Raw genomic sequence first — 19,334 nt, 5'->3', positions numbered from 1 at the left:
TGCAGCCTTTAGGCCTATGCTTCTCCTATATTTTCTACATCGCACCTGAGAACTGGATTGTATTCGGCTATTAGTATTGATAGATATAGCCCTGCATGTGGTGTGTGAGTGTGTGAACATACAAATGTACATGTAATTATCCATACATGCCATGGCTGTCAACAAGGGAAACTAGTTGAGAGTGAGACTCCCATAGGCCAATGCTATAATTTAACAACTGAGTCAAAATGCGTGAGATCAATAGAAATGCATGGAAATGAAATAAGTTTTAGATCGAATGAGAAAGGACCTCAATGCATGAGAGTTGGCAGCCCTGATGTGCACATGTATGCAAAGTTTGTATGTGCTAGGCTTTGCATTATGCGTAGCAAGTTTGAATATTTTGCACACTACACAGCATACACATAAAGTGGAACATTATCATTAAATGCAATTTACGTGTAATGGTAAAGCAAGAACTGTAACTACCGGTACACAATCAATGTAATATTTTGCAACAACATTCCCGCATGCATATATTGATCAGAAGAAAGCTATATAAAGTTATAGGGCCAGTACCAGGTATCGCACAAACATTTGATGAAGTCCAAATGTCAAATTGACAAACACAAGTACCTAAGTCAATGCTCACAACTCATAAAAGGATATAATACAGTAGTTCTGGACACTCAATCAAAATGTTTATTCACAGCTCCTAATCATTGCATGATCACCATCCAGTGCACCACTGGCCACATCCTGTGAAGTAAACAGTTTACAAGAGAATATGGGATAGACTTACAGTTGTACAAACTATGTACTATGAAATCCGTTGAACAATATTTGTGAGTCAGGACACCGCTCTCTTATCACAGTCGTCATCTTATGGCAAGTCCTCTTCTTCAAATGGCCATGTTCACGATGAGCAACATATACATGCTGGTTTCAGAGGATTTATATTGTGGGGATGGAAAGTGTGGACCGATGTCTGACCCATGTCCATCAGTGCAGGGGTCAGAAAAGGTCAAGACCTAGCCAACTGCCAAATCCGCAGAGGGTTCAGTGAGTGGAATGTGATAATTCAGACACACTAGCACAGTATCTGCACTACAAGTAGCTATACAGTTCTCATGGCAGCATGTGTGCAAACCAAGGTTATTGATAATGTTTTGGTGGGAAGCCACTTGTATGAGATGTATTAAACTAACAATCCCACCTCATCCCTGCTTGTGAATATATCATACACATGAACATTATAAAAGGGGATGGCAGTACAGGGCTGCCATAATTGGAAACTAGTTGAGAGTGAGACTCCCATAGGCCAATGCTATAATTTAGGAGTCAAAATGACAGTGACGGGGCATATACTGCACATTACTTGAATATGAGATCATTCTGAGGCAAATAATTTTCATTCAACAATAGATATATAATACACTCATAAAAGAATCCCACAAGGATTGCAACAATCACCCCTCAGCATTCCCACTGATTCCCACTGATCAGTTTGGTAATACAGGCTATCCCCTGTAAGTATGCATTTCAGTTAATTGAAACAGGTTTGTTTAGTATTTGTTTGTTCATGTGTTTGCTTGTTTTGGTGATCATGGAAATTTGACAGAACTCCACAGTAACATACCCAGTTTCATGTTGATTGTGAAGTTAAGGCAATTTAGATGATTTTGATCATTTACATGTGAATGCATATGCTGGAAGCTTAATAAGAATTATAGTGAGCTGCATGGTTTCTTTATTGTCCTAGAAGCTGCCTCTAAAAACCCACTTCTTACGTATAGACATACAAATATCAGGATACTCTTTTGCTCAGGCGTATATATAACTTAAGCTTAACAGTTGGGCGGTGGGTGTGTCATTCATGGTGCAGCAACTGATCTCTTATAAGATCAGTGATGCAGCTTGCTTGGAGCATACATAGCCCAAAAAAGCTGTATGGTGTCTTCAAGAAAGCACATTGAAACAGCATCCATATCCATGATTAATGGTAGTGCAACGATCGTATGGCATGTAGGCCTACACAGCAATAACACTGCTTTGGCAGTACCCTGTAGGCCTATGTTTTTGGTAAAAGATGATTTAATTCATCCATTCAAAGAATAATGAGCGGGGTATTACGTAAACAGGAGAAATCAGAAATTCAAAAGGAATGCGCTATGGTGCAAAAGTATACTAGTGCATTAAGATAAGTACTCAATTAATGAATGAAAATTCATTAGCATTTGATGAGGACTATAAGATCACAAATGAAATTGGGATCCTTGTTCAAGCAACATAGAGACTCATACATTTGCTATGGAGAGCAATTACCTTCACATTGCCATATGAAAATCATTACTCAAAGTGAACAGAGGGGCTACATTGCATCTGCAGACATTGATAACAGGAGGAAACCCATACTTGATATTCATAATCTGTATTTTTTGACATCCTTTTTATAGCTCACTGAGCTGAAGGCTCAATTGAGTTATTGCGTGTGCTCTTTGTCCAGTGTGTGATGTGCGTCATGCCTTAATTTTGTACTTTCATTTTCTTCTTGAAAACCCCATAGTTCACCAAACTTGGCAGGTAGCATCCATCCCGAGGGGAATAGAATCTCAATTTATGCAAACGGCACCTTTTAAAAAAAAAAAATTATTTATGAAGTTTACAGGTGGAGAGGCAGTCCTATACATTGATCCAAGTGTTTTCAATTTCTTTAAATCTTTTTTTTTGTGTGTGTGTGTGTGTGTGTTTTGCGTTTGTGTTAAGAATTATTTAAACGAAAAGTGCAAAGATGATGGGATGTACCCATGATTTTTTTTTTCTTTTTTTAAGTCTAGAACGTCTGGTATTATTTTATAGAAAGCTGAGGTTTTTTTAAAGTCACCTTGATATGAGGTCCTCATCCTTTTCATCCAATTTAGCTATACTGCCATGTAATTGATTAATTGTAAGCCCTAGGGATCTCACTAATCTGGCTGTGGTGACAGAACAATAATGTTTGTACAGGCCTATGCCAGAATGAATGTATTTGCAAAAGTTAAGGGTCCCTTTAAGACAACCAAACTTGGTGGCACACAGAGTGTATGGTGCACACAGCAAAGTGCAGATACAGTGGGCTAGTGTTACTATACTCTCCCCTGACCATGAGTCTGGTGAATGTTTTGGCCAAGTCTTATCAAGGTGACATTCTTTTTGACCCCTGAACTGTACAGGGGCAAAAGTTAAATACTTTTCCCACAATACAGCATACACTGGACACTCACAGAGCTATACCAAGTCTCACGCATTCTGCGTGAGACTCGAGCATTTAGGGTCTGTCTCACGATTTCACGCATGGCACCCATTTTTCTCACGCATCTGGTGAAGTCTGCAATTTGGGCCAAAAATAAGGAGCATAGCTCAAAGGATTAAAGTGATAGTTGCAATTGAAGGTATATTTCCCTTTTGCCTTTCAAAATTAGTAAAAAACAGTCACTAAAGTATGCACCAGATCGCATCATTAAAAGCTAATAATTTAAAAAAGCTCCCTACCATGGGAGTGGGACACCCTCCTCGTTCGCGTGCGCATGCGCGCGAGCGCCGAGACGCCAAGTCATAAAAATCTCACTCATAAAAGTTTTTTGAACTTGGCATCTCTGCACTCATTGTGAACATACAACTTCCTGCATTGAGAAAGTATAGTGTCCAGGGCCCTTTTCATGAAACTTGTTATGAGTGCCAAATTGCAATTATACAGTATTGTAGCTGTTGTAATGAAATCCTTACATGATTGGATTGGCGCAGAACAAATTTGTCACAGAAATGTGGTAGTTAATGTTATGGATAACAAGTTTTGACTTAGGACCCCTGATTAAGAATATTGTTAACAGGTTCCATACTTTAGTTGCTAAAAATTTTTCAGTTACCCCTTTTTCCTTTAATAGCAGAGTTCTAAACTGTTTTGGCATTGTGATATTGTTATGCCCTAAAATTGAAATCAATATTTTCTTGATTTACCCTTGACTTCAACAAACCTCAATTATAAGGCTTTACATTGTTTCATTAGGTGATCATATTCGTGTCAGGTGGTCGCCAGGGGCGGATCCAGGAATTCTGTAAAGGGGGGGCATGACTAATATTTCTGGTGCCACTTCCGGGTTTCATTGCAGTATTTTCTTTTTATTTTCTTTGTTTTTAACGAAAATTAAAGGGGGGGGGCGTGCGCCGGTTGCGCCCCAATCTGGATCCACCACTGGTCGCGTTACCTACTTTTCATGAATAACATGGCCTAATATACAAAGGGTTGGGTAAGCAGAGACTCCATACCCTCCCGTTTTCGACTGGAGATCTCCCGCTGAAAGCCCATTTTCGCAAAATCTCCCGTTCTCCCGATTGAGATTTGATTTCTCCCGCCCTGGCTCTGTGTCTCCCAGTGGAAAGGATTTCTTACTTATAGCTATCGTATGTTGAAAAAATAAGCCTTAGATAGCACCAGAGAACATCTAAAACCCTAGGAACTTCGCGCTTTGCACACATCAACTTGGAGTCTCCCGTTTGTTAGGGGTTTCGGGCGGGAGAATCTCCAGATCAGAAGGTGCTTGGGGTTGGAGTCTCTGGGTAAGGTCAGGTCATCGAATGCAAAGTACATTGTATGCTGCTTCCGGCCACCCAAGAAAGGGTATGTGATTGCAGTCTGATTAGTAAAACTTTTTTTCTTTTTTTTTCAATGTTTTTATTGAAGAAAACACATGACATACAAACAAGAACAAAACACTACATGCATTATAATTTGATACAAAATATCAAACAAGGCCTGACATTAAAGACCTAATAAAATGGTTTGGACATTTTTTTTCTTAATGATGTAATAATATTAAATGTTAAATTCTAAGTAATTCTATGGTCGTGGGGGTTTTTTACTGTTCTGAATTTTGTTCTTCATTTGTTAACATAATGGATGCAATTTCCTCGGTTTTGGAAAACTTTCTATACTTTGGCACTATCACTTCTAAATTGTGATAACGTCTAAGAACGGAGTCGTCGATATTGATTGTCTGGTTGATAGCCAGCGAGCTAGCAAGGCTATGCTAGCGCAGCACAGCGACAGCCGGCCGGCGGCTAGCGCTGGCGGGGGAGCGAGCTAGCGAGCGCATAGCAGGCGCTGCACTATTGTCATTGGCTAAGCCTTTAGACAAAAGAATATTTAATGAATTGTATCAGATTTAATACTGCCAATAATACAGATTACAACTGTGGTACGCTTGGATATCCATAATTTTCGGCAAATTCGTGAAATAGGCCCCACCACTGCGTGTCTGTACTATTACTACAGTGACTCGCCTGTTTAAATACTCGTGAATTCAGCCCCGCCGTGTGGCGTTCATCGGTAGGTAAGCACGGCGATGGGGCTGCCTTCCATATAGTCAATACTCGTGAATGCGGCGAAAATGACTTCCTAATATGTCCCTCGACTAATTTTACGGCCAATTTAACCATAAATACAACCCTACCTAACCCTAAACCCTAGGACCTACCCTTTGCTTGCTATAAACACACGGGTACAGTGCCCGCGCACTGCGGTGGGGCCTATTTCACGATAGCCCCACCACCACTGCGTGTCTGTACTAATACTACGGCGACTCGCCTGCTTTATAGGCCTAAACCAACTCATGAATTCAGCCCCACCATGGCGTTCATCGGTAGATAAGCATGGCGGTGGGGCTTATTCCTTCCACAGTATGATTTGTAGCATAAAACGAAAACTACTCGACCAAAATTGACGATCATTCTTGGTATTGTTTTTCTTAGAAAATGGCGCATCTAAATTACTGATAACAAATATTGCAGAAATTGACCATGGGAAACTGGTTAGGCCTTTTTTTTTTTTTTTTTTTTGAGCCACGACCCACCCTGTACGAACATATCTTTCTAGAGTGTAACCTCTGTACTTCTCGTATTCCAAACAGGCTTTTGCTATTGATCACAAGTGCGGTGTGGCCAACTGGGGCAAAATTAGCCCATAAAAGCTTTATACGCGTGTCTTCAAGGGGACTCATCGAAAAGATTCCATATCACGGGATGAAAACCGTTCAAATTGATATACAGAGAGAAATAACACTTAACAAAGAATAAGAAGAGAAGATGATGGAATCATAAAAAGGGAAAATGATGATTGACAGAGGATAAAAGGGGAGGAAAGATGGAAGATGAGATGAAATAAAACAATACTGTAAATAACATGGGGGGAGGAACAGTGGGAAAATATGACAAGATAATATAAAACATAATGAGACAGAATGACATATCATAGGGATAAAGATTAACAAGGATAAAGATTAACAAGGAATAGCTCAAGGTGTATAACTCCGTGCAGACATTGCCTTACCTCAAAGATATGAAAAGAAAACTCTTGTCAGTAAGATAGAAAATTGGTGTGTTTATCTGTTTTTTTGAACAATTCCATTAAATGGTACCATTGATGACTATTATGTACAAAAAAAACAACAACTTCAGTCTCCAAATTGCTTCATCGAACTGAAATCAGAATCAACCTCAGATGAGATAGGAATGGACAAAGAAAATGATGGATAAGCTAAGACAGACAGCAAGGAAAAAAAAAAGAGCTACATCCACACAAATTGGAAGCTCATCGCCCGAAAATAAAAACCAAGAACAGCTTTTCATTTACTATGATTTTTTTTTACACTGTAGACATTCAAATTCTTGTTAACTATCAAATAATAACAAAGAATCAAGTCAATGCTATTAAATTTCAGTATCAAGAAAAACTGAAGTTGCAACAAACGGAGACGCTATAAGGAGTACAAACACACAACTTAGGAAAGCAGAATGGTGAAAGTAAAAGAAACACACGCACACACAAAAAAGTTAAGACTGATGTCAGAAAATACAGATTACGAATAAGTATACAATTGTAGGTCAACACGTACTGTAGGAATCTCCTCTTGTAAACAAAGCTTTCAGAAGCAATGTCTATAATGAATATTAGCCCCTCCGTCCACCTTGAATCATGATTTTTAGGTCAGCCTGAGGGTAAAAACATTAAATGTATCTCCATAACAGTTATTAGTCATTCATGAATTCCAATACGAATTGGATTTTGGACACGACACATCTTTGCTGCATTGTTTAAACAATTGGGATCCCCATTTTGAATGCTAATGCCTTCATAATATTTGTGAATTCAGCACTCATTTTGTACCCTAGTAGTGTACAATTTGCACCATTCTCATAGTTCAAATTTATTCTCCTGTTAGTTACCCAAACCATTATTTTTTGAAATATTTAAATCATTTTTCACCAAAAGCATATTGCCCAAACAATGTTTTGATACAAGGCATATGTTTATTACAGGCCGATAATGGATATGGATGCTGTTTTCAATTTGTCTCCTTGAAGACATCATACAGTATTCTGGGACTACTTATTTCGCCACAGCAAGCCGCACTGCGCCCACGACCTGCCTGTTCAGTGAAAGCACACTGACATATGAAAAAATGCAAAAGAGTATCCTGATATTTGGAATAGAGTAACATCACAAGTGGTTTAATTTAACCAGGTTTAAAAAGGACCAATTACTGGGAATTAAAGTTATATTTGCGACAGGACAATAGCAAAACCATGTTTATCTCTATGTAAAATATCAAAATCAAAATTGCCTTTATCTTCACAGTTATCCTTAAATTGGGTATGATTATGTAGTTCTGTCAAATATCCATGAACACAGGCCATCTCCAAAAACAAGCCCACAAAAAATAAACACGTTTCAGTTGTGTTTCATGACGTGTATACAAATGTAAATTTCCATGATCGCCATGATCACCAAAACAAGCAAACACATGAACTAACAAATACTAAACAAACCTGTTTCAATTAACTGAAATGCATACTTACAGGGGATGGCTACTCTTACCAAACTGATCAGTGGGAATCAGTGGGAATGCTGAGGGGTGATTGTTGCAATCCTTGATCATCCCCCAGCATTCCCTCTGATTCCCACTGAACAGTTACTAGCCATCCCCTTTAATGTTCAAGTGTATGATACAGAACTGTATATCCACGAGCAGGGATGAGGTGGGATTGTTAGTTTAATATATTTCATACAAGTGGCTTTGTCCCACCAAAACATTGTCTATGGCCTTGGTTTGCAGACACACTGCAATGAGAACTGTACAGCTACAATGTAGTGCAGGCACTGTGCTAGTGTGTCTGAATTATCACATTCCACTCACTGAACCCTCTGCGGATTTGGCAGTTGGCTAGGTCTTGACCTTTTCTGACCCCTGCACTGATGGACATAGGTCAGACATCGTTCCACACTTTCTATCCCCACAATATAAATCCTCTGAAACCAGCATGTATATGTTGCTCATCGTGAACATGGCCATCTGAAGAAGAGCACTCGCCATAAGATGAACGACTGTGATAAGAGAGCGGTGTCCTGACTCACAAATATTGCTAAGCGGATGTCATAGTAGTTTGTACAACTGTAAGTCTATCCCATATTCTCTTGTAAACTGTTCACTTCACAGGATGTGGCCAGTGGTGCACTGGACGGCGATCATGCAATGATTAGGAGCTGTGCATAAACATTTTGATTGAGTGTCCAGAACTACTTGAGTTGTGAGCATTTGACTTACTTGTGCTTGTCAATGACGTTATTTGGACTGTACGTATTAAATGTTTGTGCGATACCTGGTACTGGCCCTATAACTTTATATAGCTTTCTTCTGATCAATATGCATGCGGGAATGTTGTTGCAAAATATTACATTGATTGTGTACCTGTAGTTACAGTTCTTGCTTTACCATTACACGTAAATTGCATTAAATGATAATGTTCCACTTCATGTGCATGCTGTGTAGTGTGCAAAATATTCAAACTTGTTACGCATAATGCAAAGCCTAGCACATACAAACTTTGCATGTGCAAGGCCATGTATGGCTAATTACTGTATGTAAGTATGTTCACACACTCACACACACACCACAAGCAGGGCTATCTATCAATAGCCGAATACAATCCAGTTCTCAGGTGCGATATAGAAAATATAGGAGAAGCATAGGCCTAAAGGCTGCGTTTAATAGGTTTATCATCTTTCCGCGAATTACAAAAAGGCTTTCCATGCATGCCCACTATCAAAAGTCGTTTCCAAAGCCCTGTGATAAACGTCTTCCAGAAAAGTTGCGTTTATTAATTCAGAGCAAATAGTATACATAGCTAGGCTAAGAGGGTGTATACATACTCTCGCGATTTCACACAAAAATGGATGTAGTACGCCATGGGGCCTCACATGGAGCCCAACGGCAACCATTTTAATAATGAAACCGCAAGCTTCATAACATGTGAGCCTATGGAGGGAATCCTACCTTCCTTCCATTTTCTTCATTTTAAGGAGACACATCACAGCGGTAAAACTGCGTATCAGGCTTCAAAATATCAGCTGAAGTATATTTTCTGTTGATACATTAAAAAAAATTTGAAGTAATGTCACTACTTTTCAATCTGTAGTGCATCAAAGTTTGTGTTTGAGCTGAGAAACGCCATCTATCTCTTTCTCTCTTGTTTTCATTGTCTTTTACGGGCAATTCCATAATTACAAACGTACATTTCGTACACTTTAAAAAGCTCTAACAACTAGACTTGATTTCATTCACAAGATTTGATACTTTTAATTTCTAACATCCATCTCGAAGGTAAAGTGATCACAAAATTATATTCAATATGATCAATGCTTTGACCTTGATATGATGAAAATAGGGCCGTTACAGACGTACTCGCATGAGTTGAAATTTCTGACATTGGAATGTAAAGTGGAAAACTCTGTGAATTGTGGGGTACTTTCCAGCAAATTCATTCTTTTCATTTTCAATTAGATGTTAACCCAAAAGTGCAGAAAGTAAGAATTTTTTTTTTTTTTTTTTTTAAATTGGCAATTAATTGCACCCTTTTTGTGTTACGGACGTACAGTATTTTACAGACGTACAAAATTTCCATTACAGACGTACGTTTTGAAATCGTTATTAATTTTATTATTTTGATGGATTTATTTTAAGATCCCTTTACCAGAATTCAGTGACTTCTCATGCTGTAGGGTCTTAATCTTGATAATTTGAGATGACAATCACATTTTTTTACTGAAATCTGCAAAAACCTTCCCCAAATCATCACCTTGCATACAGTTCATGCTTCACTGAGCAACAGGATGATTACATTATCCAAAGAAATATCCTTTCATGGTAAATTAGCTTGTCAGTTGGTCATGTTGTAGCCTATTTCATTTTGACAAACACATTATTGTCTAGAATATTAATTTGTAGAAAAGAAATTAATTCAATATTGGAATCAGATTTAATTAATGGGCAATTCCACGATAAAGTGGACATGACCATCAAATTTTCAAAATAGTCAAATCTCATTCATTTTGGTATCAAATGAAAGCTTAAGGACTGAATTTTTCATATTTGACCATCTTGTTAAAAAATTACATCATTTACTTTGCTAAATATGTGCATAAAATCAGCATAATTAAATTTGACATAATTATCTGAAAAATATAATGAAGTTAAATGAATGTAGCATGAGAAAATGAAAAAGGAGGTAAAAACTTTGCCTTTGTTTTCAGAGTTTAAGGGTTGAACATCATTACCAAATCATCAAAGTGCAAGATTTTCTATGTGTTAAGCTTCAGCGAACAGCCAGCGCAAATACGATCATCAATAATGTCACGGTGTTACGGTAAAAACTGATGTTTTTAGTATTGTTTGAAAATTACAAACAAAAGGGTTTATTTTGATAGCCCAAATCATGACCACATGTAGCTACCATATACAAGTACTAAAATGATGGTAACTCATTTTGTTAATTAATTAAAGCTGATTAAAATGTGTCACGGTGTTACAGTAACTGTAACACCGTGACTATAACACCGTGACTTGCATTGCAATAACACAGGACACATACCAGATTACACATGATAATTAACTGTTGAAGTGACCATCTGATTTCTCTGTCACATTTACTCATTTTTTTCAAGGATTGTTCATAACAGATGGGTCAAGCTATATCCACAAAGATTATCCCTTGTACTTGTTGCCAGCATCATGCAATTTTAACCCTTTCTGTGCCAAAAATCGAGAACTGTGTTTACAATGCAGTGGGGTTTGATATGCCAATCAACACTCAGAGCACATGGTGGGTTAAAATGGAAGCAGTCCACTCACAGTGTGCCACCTACCAGATTCATAACTATCCAGAGCAAACATTTCTGAAGGTTTTGAACTTTTAATTACGGTAAAGGCAACAGTTTCAGTTGAGTTGATACCCTTTGTTTAATATTTATATCATAATTGACCATTTTATCACATGATTTGACTCTTCTTTTGTAGACTCAAATGTGGTCCTAACATGTTAAACAGTCTGAAATCTTGCTGCAGCTTCCCTGGTATCCTAAAGAATTACTTAGGGCATACTGAAGCTAATTTGACGAGTCCACCAAAAGTTAATCTCACTGGAATACTACTTTCCTGTGCATGGTGCTGTGCACAATCTTACAAGTTTCACCATTAAAAGAGCCACACTCACTAGGATTTATGTGTATGAATGAGAATTTGCATTGTAATCATTTTTATGTACATGTTCATTTTCCAGTACATCTTTGAAAAAGAAGAATAATTATGGTACATTTTGGACCACACAAATTGCTTGAATGATTCTTTTTATTGCTACTGAAATTGCTAAGTGGGTTCACCTGCCTTTGTGACCAAAGGTATTAAAATCAAAGTTTCAAATTTGTATGTCATCTTTAAATATACAAATTGGACTTTTAAAGAGTAGTTGTAAACCCTAAAAGTTCACTCAGAAATATTTAACAAGCTTTCAATGATGATAGAGTGAATTATGTCTCAAAACATAAAGTATATTTTACTGAAAGAGCAGATTGATGAGTCCACCAAAAGTTAATCTCACTGGAATACTACTTTCCTGTGCATGGTGCTGTGCACGATCTTACAAGTTTCACCATTAAAAGAGCCACACTCACTAGGATTTATATGTATGAATGAGAATTTGCATTGTAATCATTTTTGTATACATGTTCATTTTCCAGTACATCTTTGAAAAAGAAGAATAATTATGGTACATTTCGTACCACACAAATTGCTTGAATGATTCTTTTTATTGCTACTGAAATTGCTAAGTGGGTTCACCTGGCTTTGTGACCAAAGGTATTAAAATCAAAGTTTCAAATTTGTATGTCATCTTTAAACATACAAATTGGACTTTTAAAGAGTAGTTAAGTAAACCCTAAAAGTTCACTCAGAAATATTTAACAAGCTTTCAATGATGATAGAGTGAATTATGTCCTAAAACATGAAGTATATTTTACTGAAAGAGCAGTGTTCCTGACTGTAACGTGTACAAACGTATATGACATGTCACGGCGTTACAGTGCGAAGTTTTTCTTTACTTTGTTGTTTTTGTTAATCTGTTATGATTTCAGTAATTTTCTGTTTTATCTGGAAGTGTCATACTGTGATGTCAAACATTCATCATGAATCATCATTTCATTCTACCTAATGGAGAAACACACTGAGCTGAAAGTAAGACAACAGGATTCTCCATAGGTTTTCTACACACATTTCAGAGGTCACGGTGTTACAGTCACGGTGTTACGGTGCACTTATTTAAAATCTATGTCATAGTTTTCCTGTCAATTGATTCTTGAATAAAATTTTACTTCATTATTATCATTGAGTCTCTAGTACATCCAATGAACACATCCACTTATCAAAATGTTCATTAACTTCACAGAGTTTTGTCAGTAAACAAAGTGCACAAAACCCATGTCCATTTTGCGTCACGGTGTTACAGTGGTAATTAATCGTGCATAACTCATTTACCACAGCAGTTTTTCTTCCTTTCTTTTGTTTTCAAAATTGCTTATGACGATATGCATAGATACACAATAAAAAATTTTTCTCAAGTGTTACATTTTGATCATTATTTACATTTGATCAGTGAAATTATACTCAAAAGTGTCACGGTGTTATCGTGGAATTGCCCAAATGCCACCATATAACTATCTAGGGATCCATTGCTCATGTATGCAGTACACACAAAGCAGTGCAGAAATGGTTTGCGCCACACATGAAAAATTGATGGTGTAGGCCTACTATATTTCGCAAGCATTTCAAACAAAATCCTTTCAAACATATCTCAGTTGTAGAGTCTATACCTGATCAAAGATTTGAAATAAATAAAAAAATAGATACATTTGTACATAAAAACAAATTGACAGCAAACTATCATGATCACCAGAATAATAATCTTAATGTGGATTTTGAAAATGTGGATTTTGAAAACACATCATGGTGTCCCTTGCTCTATGAATTGTGAGTATTTCAAAAATCTTCTATTTTTCAGCATGTTCAAAACAAAATTATACTGGTTTGTATGGTTAAAATTGAAGTCATAATTTCACTTTTTGGGGGGTATTAAAAATAGTGTAACATGGAATGATTGAGATATTAATGGATGAAGGACATAATTTACAGAGCAAAGAGTTTGAATGCGAGTCCCAGACTCCAGCTACGTGTAAACTGACCACGATTGCCATCAACTGTTTGTAGTGTGATTTTTCTGGCAGTGTTTTTTGTTTTTTTTGTTTTTTGTTTTGTTTTGTTTTTAAGGAAAACATTTGATCTGGTGATCTGGTGACCACTTGCAGGATGCTTGACATTGATCCTGAGATTCCTGCCCTTAGTGCCCCTATTTAAAGAACCTCACCAGGAAATGTTTCCATGTGATATTCATCTAAAACACTAAATCCCCAACATTCACATCAAGTTTATCATTCACTGACGTGTCATCTTCAGGTTTCTCATCTAGACTGACAATGGAATCATAGATCTTAAACCTGTCTAATTGGACTTTCCTGTATTCTAAAGCATTCAATGGTACTTTTGATACTCACATTATGCTCCTTATATACTAGTAGGCCTAATGACTGTGTGAGCATTTGGTACAGGTACAGCTATTTGCAAATAGGGGTGCCTTTGAATCCAACTTCTCTTTCAGTTGATATCATTTCCTTTAGTAATCACATCTTTTGTGGGATTCTTAGTATTTCTACCTCATAGGTTGTTTGTGGGGTTGATGTAGCTGCCCGCCCATTTTACACATACAGTATGTCATGTATCTCCAAACTGCTCTTTTTTTTTTCCTTTTTTTTTTTTTTTACAGTACTCACTATCTTGTCCATCCACTGAGAACACACTTTCGTTGTACACCCTTACCATGACAAAAAGCCACTTTATCATTATCTGCATTGATAGTTTCCTTGGAACTACTTTTGTATCAAGGAAGACTTGGCTTGTACTGGGTATGGGTACATCTGAAACCACATGGATTGTTGGTAGTTAAAGGTATTTTTTGTTTAATCCTAATCAAGATATTTTCCTTAATTATATAGATCTACATGTATAGATGTTTTGCTTGTGTTGTATAGCTCATCTGACACAGTAACAATGCTCTTTGTTTTACTCTCTGTCTCCTGATACACCGTGGCCAAAAGATGAGAGATCTATGCAATTTAGCATTTCCATATACTTTAGGTCTTTCTCGGAAATTTTGAATATGTGTGCAATGCGATTTACAAAACAACAACAAACAAACAAAACAAACAAACAAACACTGCTAATTAGTTTGATTAACAAGTATTCCAACTTAATCGTAGTTATCAAGATGTTCCATGCTACCTTTCAATTAAATCACAAATAAACATCAGAAAATAAAATCAACAAATCAATCCTTATGAAATTGTAACGATCACATACAGTCACACTATATGTGTCTGTTACAGATATACACTTTTTAACAATAATTGACTACTTAATTATTACAGAGCAGAAGTTTCTTTATGAGTGTTTCGGAAGAGGGTTATGATCTTGCTTTGCATTTAATTAGTGTGTTCTTCTGTACTGAGTGCTTAATTTGTAAAACTTAAAAAAAAACATGTTTTTTTTTGTTACGGACATACATGGCCCAATGGGCTAAAATCAACGATTAGTACAGAGTAATTACACAGGTAAAATTGATTGTCACTGACAAATGTTTGTTCACTTATCTAAACTCTTCATACACAAAACCAAGAGTGATAATTTCACATTTACTGAAGGAAAATATGATGAAAACAATTAGAATAGCCTTTTGGAGATCAAAATGCACCTAACATTTTCTCTTGTTTGAAGAGGATTTTGTGATGTATGCCAGGTTCGCTTTTTGGCAAACCTGGCAACCAGGTTCGCTTTTTGGCAAACCTGGCGGCCAGGTTTGCTTTTTGGCGAACCTGTCAGCCAGGTTCGCTTTTTGGCAAACTTTGCAGCCAGGTTCGCTTTTTGGCGAACCTGGTGGCCAGGTTCGCTTTTTGGCCAACCTGGCAGCCAGGTTCGCTTTTTGGCGAACCTGGCGGCTAAATTCGCTTTTTGGCGAACCTGGCGGCTAAATTCGCTTTTTGGCGAACCTGGCGGCTAAGTTCGCTTTTTGGCGAACCTGGCGGCCAGTTAGTGTTTGCAGTGTTTGTTAGTGTTTGCAGCCAGGTTCGCTTTTTGGCGAACCTGGCGGCCAAGTTTGCTTTTTGGCAAACCTTGCAGCCAGGTTCGCTTTTTGGCGAACGTGGCGGCCAGGTTCGCTTTTTGGCGAACCTTGCAGCCAGGTTCGCTTTTTGGCGAACCTGGCGGCCAGGTTCGCTTTTTGGCAAACCTTGCAGCCAGGTTCGCTTTTTGGCGAACCTGGTGGCCAGGTTCGCTTTTTGGCAAACCTTGCGGCCAGGTTCGCTTTTTGGCGAACCTGGCGGCCAGGTTCGCTTTTTGGCAAACCTTGCAGCCAGGTTCGCTTTTTGGCAAACCTTGCAGCCAGGTTCGCTTTTTGGCGAACCTGGCGGCCAAGTTCGCTTTTTGGCGAACCTTGCAGCCAGGTTCGCTTTTTGGCGAACCTGGCGGCCAGGTTCGCTTTTTGGCGAACCTGGTTGCCAGGTTCGCTTTTTGGCGAACCTGGCGGCCAGGTTCGCTTTTTGGCGAACCTGGCGGCCAAGTTCACTTTTTGGCAAACCTTGCAGCCAGGTTCGCCTTTCGGCGAACCTGGCGGCCAAGTTCGCTTTTTAGCAAACCTTTCAGCCAGGTTCGCTTTTTGGCGAACCTGGCGGCCAGGTTCGCTTTTTGGCAAACCCGGCAGTCAGGTTCGCTTTTTGGCGAACCTGGCAGGGCAGCCAGGGTTCGCTTTCTAGCGAACCTGGGAGCATCATTTTCAGTAGAAAATGCCATTTTTTGCACATTGATGGATCAATTTTTAACAAATTTTTCCCAAAATCGAGTGCTTTTTTGTAGACTGTTTCGGAAAGTCTCTTTTTATTTTGGACTGGGTTATAGATAGATAGATAGATGGATAGATAGATGGATAGATAGATAGATAGATAGATGGATAGATAGATAGACAGATAGATAGATAGATAGATAGATAGATAGATAGATGGATAGATAGATAGATAGATAGATAGATAGATAGAGTGTATAGAGAGAGACAGAGATACAAATGTAGATAGACAGATAGAAAGATAGACAGAGAGATAGATTGAGAGATATATAGACAGAGAGATGATAGATACATGTAGATAGATAGACAGATAGAGAGAGAGATATGTATAGGAGGGATAGACAGAGAGAGATAAATAGACAAATATACACAGAGAGAAGAGAGAGATAGGGGCAGAGAGAGAAAAAGTAAAGCAGTGAATTTGTAGAAGAGGATTGCTAATTAACACCAAAGTAATGCTTTCATAATTGTCACTACCAGTAATTTTAAAAAAAAAAATAGACATTGAAATAAGAAATGAAAAACAAAAGACCCATCCCAAGTGAAACAAAGTGAAATTTGAGAGCTCTACTGCAGATCCAGCACTCCATGATATGAACTCCCTGTGAATAAATAGTGGCTTACGTCTGCATGAAAGAAGCATGCGTGTGCCGGTGGGATGAAGAAATAAATGCAGACTACAACAACAAAAAGCAGACAGATGAGTGAAGAGGCAAAAAGAAACAAAAACAAAAAAACAAAAGAAGTGAAAAACAAACCAACAAACAAACAAGAAACAAAGGACAGACCATCTGGGGTTCTGGCCTCAGGTTGCGGGTGATCTGTCGGCTTTTCTGGGATGGCGTACAAGTCTGTTGAGAGATAACGATTGTCAACTTACAAGACTCTGTAACAATAACCACACCACACTGTGAGTAAGACTCAAAGTACATACAACCACGTACATTGTAACTTAAACAAGCTAATACAGAAGAGGGGAAAAATTGGTAGAAAAGAAAATAAGCGCAAAACTAAAGTCTCCATCAGCAAAATGCAGTTTCTGGGAGACAAAACTACGTACACCAACTCTTAAAACTTTTATCTAATCCAGGGAGTCAATTGTACAATATACACTGCAAAACTTGAGGAGAAAATGTACTGAGTAGTTGTGGAGTGCAGGTATGTTACAACAAGAAGGTCGTTAGAGAGGTTAAAAAAAAATGATAACAAACAATTCAGGGACACGAGAAATCTGCAAGCTGTAGCCATTGACATCAATTTTCTGCCCAAGATATATTTTGGCGATAAAAACATGTGAGGAGGAAAGATATACTGAACATGGGATAGTACAAAAGTGAATCTGAGAATTAAATATAGCTTCAGTCCATGTATACTTTGTATGCTCATCAATATATATACATTATAATACTGAATTATAGTTTAATACTGATAGGGGCCTATTGACACACATACCAAAACATGATCGAGTACTGATTTTTTTTTTTTTTTTTTTTTAATACATGAAATCAAGAAAGCACTTTCTTTCTCTCTCACTCTCTCATCACCTACTTTCTTTAAAAAAAAAAATGAAAATAAATAAAATTTCTTTGGCCCTGACCAAAATCAATGACAAATACTTTGGTTTTTGTTTTGTCCTTTTTTTAGTGACTGCTACATGCCGTGTGTGTCAATTTCCCACTAGCAGCAAGTGTCTGGGAAATGTGAATACCGTGTATAGCAAAGTGAATAAACTGAGAATTAAAACTTGTATCAGTGTGATGGGTGTGATCACACTCGAAAAGACAAAATATAAAATCATTAGAAAAAAAAAGCCTACGTGTTTTGTGAAGGAAGTAAAAATTTCTTGAATAATAAAAAATAAAAGTGAGCACTTTATTACTTTTCTATAAAGCCACCTCATTCTGGTGCATGGATTTATTACATGACACAAAAATTTCTAAGAAAAAAATATCAAAAAGTTGTGAAAATAAAACAGAAAATAAACAGTTAGAGCCAGTATATCTCAGCAAGTAAAGTGACCATTTAAACATAAATTTTGTTAGTAATCATTATGATATCTATTGTAATGGGATTGACCACAGTGAGGTCAAAGCTTGGAATAAAGCATCAAATTCGAAAAATACAAAAATATCGTAGTAAAGCGCAAGTGCAAACCGACCCTCGCTGCCGGGTGCCGTCTGGTGTGCCGGGGATGACTGGGAAGGCTTTGGCTTGTTGACAACACCATACAAACCTGGACAAATTGGACGGTTAGTTCGGGGTTATTAGAAGGTGCACCTTAATGGCGATTGTGAGTGAAGCGAGGTGACTAAAAAAGAAGACAAATAAAATGTGTGTGCATACACACGCCCTCACACACACATACCTATGTTAAAATACATGCACACGCATACACAGACATGCAAACCTACAGTTAACAGACCAAACATACAGGCACACACATACGGATGCACACACATACTGATGCACACATACATACAAACACACAAACACACATTCAAGCGTAGCAACAAGGCAACGCTTATCACAAAAATTAAATTTTTCTTTCTTTCTCTTAAAAAGTTACTATAAACAAGAAAAGCATTAGATGTCGGATTACATATAACAAAAATACATTCCTATTAAATATTAAGGGCATTCTACAAAAAATTAGGCACACATACGCACACATCCACAGTGAAGTAAATTATTGGAAAAAAAAAATCATTTTCTAATTGCAAACAAAAAGCAACTCATAGCCACCACTGGCCATGCCATAAAATTCTGACATAATTACATACAGAAAATACCTATTATTCCAATTCCATCTTAGGTTCATGGAATGCACAGTCACACACACACACATGCAGATACACCGCACACAGCAAAAATCCAGAACAAAAATTTGACATTTGCAATTAATTTCATCAAATTACACTAATTGATAATCAAAGTAAACTTCCAATATGTTACTAAAGCCAGAAAAAAAGATAGAAAAACACAAAGAA

The sequence above is a fragment of the Diadema setosum genome, chromosome 3 (genome assembly GCF_964275005.1).
Source record: "Diadema setosum chromosome 3, eeDiaSeto1, whole genome shotgun sequence".
NCBI lineage: Eukaryota > Metazoa > Echinodermata > Echinoidea > Diadematoida > Diadematidae > Diadema > Diadema setosum.
The sequence above is the reverse complement of the archived record's forward strand: the minus strand, read 5'-3'. Positions refer to the sequence as shown.